Source organism: Mercurialis annua, linkage group LG6, assembly GCF_937616625.2.
Source record: "Mercurialis annua linkage group LG6, ddMerAnnu1.2, whole genome shotgun sequence".
In the NCBI taxonomy this organism is placed as follows: domain Eukaryota; kingdom Viridiplantae; phylum Streptophyta; class Magnoliopsida; order Malpighiales; family Euphorbiaceae; genus Mercurialis; species Mercurialis annua.
This window is the reverse complement of record NC_065575.1, coordinates 14,145,838-14,153,123: the sequence shown is the minus strand read 5'-3', so window position 1 is coordinate 14,153,123 and position 7,286 is coordinate 14,145,838. Positions and strand designations below refer to the sequence as shown.

At 37.4% G+C, this 7,286-nt stretch overlaps 1 pseudogene; it reads right to left on the bottom strand.

The window, feature by feature from the left end:
* Window positions 1–549: 549 nt before the first annotated feature.
* On the bottom strand, window positions 550–1,754 carry LOC126687623 (uncharacterized mitochondrial protein AtMg00810-like; annotated as a pseudogene).
* Window positions 1,755–7,286: the final 5,532 nt, after the last annotated feature.

Here is a 7,286-nt window from a genome sequence, read left to right as displayed (position 1 = left end):
TTTAACGTCGGCTATAAAGTTTTTTAAGTCGAACATGTTTTTAAATATTTTATTTAGATATTTAAATATAATTAATCCAACTGCTGCTTCGTTTAGCTATAATTAATTTTTTGAAAGAAAACATGTCTAGTTCAAAAAAAAATTAAATAGAGAAAAAAAAGATATACTCACTAGAAAAAAATAAATATAACGGGAGCCTTTTCTGATTTTTAAAAAAATAATTCAAAAATAGAAGATCAAAAGTGGAGAAATTCTTAGGTATGATAACATTAATAGAAATATACGAAACCATTGATTGAATAGAACAATAAGATACAAAGAAATAGAGGCTAACAATAGAAGAGAAAAGCCTAAATCCTAGAATAACATAGGAGCCCTTTATATAGGCAAGGCTAAGCAATAATAAAGGAAAGTATCTTATACTTGGCCACTACTCCAAGTCATATACTTGGTCACTACTCCAAGTCTTATACTTGGCCACTACTCCAAATCATATACTTGGCCATTACTCCAATAGCATATTAATTATGCTAACATTCCCCCTCAAACTCATGATGCGATAGCAATAAGCATAGAGAGTTTGTCAGTCAAAAAACGAAAGCGCGAAGAGGACAATGATTTAGTAAACAAATCTGCAAGCTGTAAGGAGGAAGAGACAAATGGCAATGTCAATGTGCCATTCTGAAGATGATGGCGAGTAATATGACAGTCAATCTCAATATGCTTGGTCCTTTCGTGAAAAACCGAGTTATGAACAATCTGGATATCACTCTTATTATCACAGTGCAAAGGAGTTGGTCGCCGCAAAAAAACGCCCATATCAGCAAGCAACCATCGTAGCCAGACGATTTCACAAGTAGTAGAAGCCATAGCACGGTATTCGGCCTCTGTTGAAGACCGAGATATAACATCCTGCTTTTTACTTTTCCAAGAGATAAGAGAATCACCCAGAAAAATACAAAATTCAGTAGTAGATTTGCGGTCAGTAGGATCACCAGCCCAATCAGCATCAGAGTAAGCACATAACTCCAAAGATGAAGTAGAGAAAAGCAAAAGAGTCTGAAACTGAGTGCCACGGAGATATCTCAAGATGCGAATAACAGCAGCCCAATGAACTGTAGTAGGAGAAGTAACAAACTGACTGACTATGTGAACAGCTAGGCAATATCAGGGCGAGTGATAGTGAGATAAACCAAACTTCCAACAACCGTTCTATAAAGACTCGGATCTAGCAGTGGAGACCCATCAGAAATAGAGTACCGAGCATTGAGCTCAATTGGAGTATCAACAGTCTTGTTATCCGAGAGGCGAGCACGCTCAAAAATATCAGAAATATACTTAGATTGAGAAAGAAGATACCCTTTTGGAGAAGAAGCAACTTCAATACCCAAGAAGTAACGAAGGGGACCCAAATCTTTCATGGCAAAACTTCGAGTCAACTTAGACTTCAATAAGCTAATACCAACAACATCATCACCTGTAATAATCATATCATCAACATAAAGCGAAAGCAAAATTCGACCAGCCGAGGTACACTTGATAAACAAAGCAGAATCATGGTTACTTGGGCAAAAACCAAGAGAAGTAATCACAGTAGAGAATTTTTCAAACCAGGCACGGGGAGCCTGTTTGAGACCATAAAGAGCCTTCCTAAGTTTGCAAACTTCACCAGGTTGGTGATCAATACCAGGAGGAGGAACCATATAGACTTCTTCATGAAGGTCGCCATTCAGAAAGGCATTTTTAACATCCATTTAAGTGATATCCCAACGACGAACAGAAGCAACCGCAATAAGAGTTCGAACTGTAGTCATTTTTGCAACAGGAGCAAAAGTCTCCTCATAATCCATACCATATTCCTGAGAATAACCCTTAGCAACCAAGCGAGCTTTATATCTTTCAATAGATCCATCAGCCTTTGTTTTAATTTTATAGACCCAACGAGAACCAATAGCACGTTTTGCTGCAGGAAGAGACACTAAATCCCAAGTATGGGTTTGGTGAAGAGCAGTGAGCTCCTCAGCCATAGCACGTTGCCAAAGAGGATCAAGAACTGCCTCTTTGAAAGATGAAGGCTCAGAAAGACAATGAATAGAAGCAAGGAATGAAGAAAATGAACTGGAAAGACAAGAATAAGCAAAATCAGGTTGTTTAGTAGACTTACGATTTCGTACAGGATAACGGTGTTCAGTAGTATCTGCAGTCTCAGAAGATGATTGGGTAGTGACTATAGTTGAGGGGCCAATAGGAGTGTCAGGATGGCCATCACGAGGTATCTCATCATTATCAGCAGTAAAAGGATCAATGTGAATAAGATCAGGCATAGATATACTGTGAGAACAGTCAGGAATTGTAAAATAAGGAATATGTTCAAGAAAGACAACATGACGAGAAACATATAGCTTATGACTGACTGGATCAAAACAACGATACCCCTTTTGTCCTGCACCATAACCAAGAAAAACACATATGGCAGACCGTGAAGTTAACTTACTCTGCTGAACATGAGGAAGAAGAACAAAACAGGTAGAACCAAAAACACGAAGAGAAGAATAATCTGGAAGACAATCATACAATCTCTCATAAGGAGACAAGCCAGAATTATGAGAAGTAGGAATTCTATTAATCAAATAAACAGAAGTAAGAGCTGCCTCCCCCCAAAATTCACTAGGAACACTAGCAGACAATAAAAGTGACCTAGCAGTCTCAAGAATATGCCTATGTTTTCTTTCAGCAACCCCATTTTGTTCAGGAGTATCAGTGCAAGAAGTTTGGTAAATTGTGCCATCTAAAGCAAGAAGTTCCTTAAAAGCATGAGAAGTATATTCGCCCCCCAAATCACATCTAAAACATTTAATAACAGCTTCATGTTGAGTTTTTACAAGAGAGCGAAACTCATTATAAATGTCAAAAAAGTCTGAGCGACGTTTCATAAGATAAATCCAACAATAACGAGTGCAGTCATCAATAAAAGAGACATAATAACGAGAGAACCCCTTTGTAGGAACAGGAGAGGGTCTCCAAACATCAGAATGAATGAGATCAAAAGGTGCAACTGAAAAAGAATTACTTTTAGGAAAAGGCAAAGCAGAGAACTTTGCAAGTTTACAACCACTGCAATCAGAAATATCATGAGTTTTCAAATCTCCTAAAACTCCTGTAGACGCTAAAAATTGTAATCGAGATCTAGAGACATGACCAAGGCGAGAATGCCACAAATAAAACACAGAAGAAGACTGACTCAAACGAAAAGACGAAACATCCACACTAGGAACAGCAGCCGCAATCTTAGGAGTTTTGAGCTGATCCAATATATAAAGTCCTCCTTCCCTATGGCCGGTCCCAATCACTTACTGAGACTTTGGATCCTGAACATAACAAGTAGAAGAAGAAAAGGAAACTAAACAACCATTATCACAAATTTGACCAACAGAAGCAAGATTTAAAGTAAGACTAGGAATATGATAAACATTAGATAAGGACAAAGAAGGTGTAGTAACTGAACCAACACCTTGCAAGGGCATAGGTGTACCACTAGCACTCATGACAGGAACATAAACTTTAGGAGTCAAAGAAGTAAAAGATGACAAATTAGGTGACATATGATTCGAAGCACCAGAATCTAAAATCCAAGAGGAAGAAGATATACCTGACGAACTAGATGGCAAACCTATTTGAGATGAAGCTGCCATGGCATGTGACTGAGATGCAAGGAACTGTTGAAACTGCTCAACCATTGATGGATCTAAAGAAGAAGTCGTCAATGCATTGTGAGGGCGAGGAAGAAGAGGAGGTCCATTATGAGGAACTGGTGGTCGGTAACTCCATTGCTGAGACTGCTGATGGGGCTGTTGCTGAGTATACTGCTGCTTTCCTTTACCCAACTTTGGACATTGTGATTTCCAATGACCTTTCTGTTTACAAAAACTACATTCATCACGAGCAACAGTTCCATACGGCCTGACTTGAGAATAAAAGTTTGGTCGTGGAGGCATGGCGAAGACTGATAGAGTAGAGACTGTAGAAACTTCCTTTACAACAGAAGGCTTAAGACGAATTTCCTCAGCCAAAAGTTCACTAACAACAGAATCAACAGAAGGCAGCGGATGACGATGCAGAATGGACCCACGAAGTCCTTCAAACTCATCACGAAGAGCCATTAAGAACTGTACCAATCTCTGCTCCTCTCTTCGTGCAATATAAGTCCCAAAGCCTCGTAATTCAGCAGATTATGTGAGAGCCAGCTGATCCCACAAATCTGTCATAGCATCATAAAATTCCTGAATACTCATGCTTTTTTGCTGCAGAGCACGAATATCAGACTCCAACTGGTATTGTTTTGCAAAGTTAGACTGTGTGTACAGTCTAGATAGATGATCCCAAACCTCCTTAGCTGTCTCATATTTTGCTAACTGGGTACCTATCGAGTGCTTAACAAAATTATTGATCCAAGTAATAATTTTGGAGTTAGCAACTTCCCACTTATCTAACAAAGACACATAATCAGCAGTTGTGTCATCCTTAGGCTTGACAAAATCACCCGAAATATAACCCCACTTTTGTTTACCCTTCAAGAAATTTTTCATCACATAACTCCAATATGCATAATTTTTACCATCTAACTGAACACTAACTGCTTGAAGCGAATCATCTCGAATTTCAGCCATATTAAAAAGAAATCAATAGAATACTAACAAATTAAATCAACGAATTAGAGAGGACAAACTCAAAGGAGGAGTAGAAAAGACTAACAACCAGACGAATAATTTGGCTCTGATACCATGATAACATTAATAGAAATATACGAAACCATTGATTGAATAGAAGAATAAGATACAAAGAAATAGAGGCTAACAATAGAAGAGAAAAGCCTAAATCCTAGAATAACATAGGAGTCCTTTATATAGGCAAGGCTAAGTAATAATAAAGGAAAGTATCTTATACTTGGCCACTACTCCAAGTCATATACTTGGCCACTACTCCAAGTCATATACTTGGCCACTACTCCAAGTCATATACTTGGCCATTACTCCAATAGCATATTAATTATGCTAACAAGGTAAACCGAGTCTACCACGTCACATTAAGCCACTCATAATAAAACACCTCATTAAAATGATGGCAATATCGTAATAATTGTGCAATAAATGCATTCAAATTTTAATGGTGATACTACGATATTGTCATCATTTTAATGAGATGTTGTATTATGAGTGACTTATTTTACAAATGACGTAATAGACCTGGTCTATTTAAGAACTTCTCTCAAAAATGGCTTTTAGCTTTTTAAAACTTAAATCAGCCAACCAAGTTAATTTAAATAAGCTCAAAGTATAAAATTAAATTATGCTTATATCACATTGCTTACAAATACGTGAAGATAGCTTGCAACTCTCCTAAATTAAAATATAAATAGATATAATTTATATTTTTTTTTGAACCGATTTGTTATAAATTAAATATTGTGTTAATTATGCATAAGAGATTCATGGGCTCATAATCAAAAGAGATGATGAGTTATGTTAAAGCCCAATTTGCATCAGCTTATTACTAAGGGGTTTTGAAAAGCTTAATTACAAAAAAGTCTCAACAAATGCTAGATAATCTCGAGTCGAGAATACTATTTGATTTATTTTCTCACAAATTTATGATACAAAGTTAGCATGTTTTAGATTTATTATTTTTTCTTTCAATTTTACTTCTTTGTTTTGTTGGACAAAATACTGCAAGACTTGCAAGTGCTTAGTGTTATCTTGTTATATAGATTGTGAATGCTGAATATCATACCCACACAAAAAAACAACTAAATATATCCAATTAAAATACTCAATTTGAATAGTTAAAGGAATTTTTTTTTTGATAAATAATATGTATATTAAAAGACCACAAAAAGTGGCAAAAGGGACCAATGCTCTAAGCTTTCGCACAACAAGTGACTTTCAAAGAAGCGCACTAACGGCTTAGGCAAAGAGCGAAGGAACAATGATCAACTATCCGCGAATAAAATACAAATTGGATTTCTGAAGAAATCCAATCCCGAGTAAAACAGCTAAAAATTACATCTTCCTTCACCGCACTGCTGTTTTGAAAGACCTTTCCGTTCCTACGCTTCCAAATTTCGCACATGATAAGATAACCTAAAATTTGCCATAGCATCCAATAACGACTCAATGGAATGACATTTTACCATTGAAGCAAGAAATCCACAAAAGAAGACGGAGCAACCCAACAAACATCCAACTTCTGCAAAACACTATACCAAACACTCCTGGTAAAAGAACAATGAATAAAAAGGTGCGCTTGCGTTGCAATAACATCACATAGAGAGCATAGCGAATGCTCTATCGGAATAATAGAGCGCTTAACCAGAAACTCGAGAGTTGGAACCCGACCATGAACCGAAATCCATAAAATGAATTTAATCCTCCGAGACACTTTCGAATTCCAGACTTGCATGAATGGGTTAAATATTCGAAGATTATTATTAACACCCAAAGGCACACAATTAGAATTTAAAAGGGCAGCTTCCTCTACTACTGCCGTTGGAACTGTTGAGGCAGAAATCTAACCTGTAACAGCAACAAAACTAACTTGAGAAACATCAGCAGACATCACACCTGTAGCAGCAGCGAAATTAAAAGCATCAGCTGCACCCCGTTCTCCCCGCCCATCAACAGCAGCAGCAAAAATGGATTGATGCTCAGCAGCCGTTGTCGCACCAGCAGACTGAAGGACAATATCTACATTTGAAGATATACGCCCCTCCATATCAGCAAACGTCTGAGCTCGTTCTACGCCACTAGCTCCTCGAGAAGGTTCTAACAAAACATCAACGGCCTTTGCAACAGAAGAATTCTGCAAGTTCATATCAATCAAAGCAGCATTAACTTCTGAAATTCTAACACTGTCAGGTGACCTTTGATGCCCAACACTGTGGAGTTCAATCTCAGATTTAAATTTCAGCAGCAAATCACATAATGAAGCTGCAGTATACACTCCTGAAGCACTGTTCCAAAGTATCTCATCCTTGCAACCAGTGTTTTGATTAAATCTACCAAAAACTGACTGGAACTTAGTAAACATTAACTGCTAATTACCGCGTAATCTTCGTCTCCACCTCCAACTTCCACTCCAAATATCCACCATTCTAGCTTGCTTTTGATTAGAGAGATTATAAAGACGAGGAAATAAAATAGATGTCGGCCCGTTACCCATCCAATTGTCATGCCAAAGAGAAGTAGAATCTCCCATACCAATTTTGAACTTCAGATTAGCTATAAAAGCAC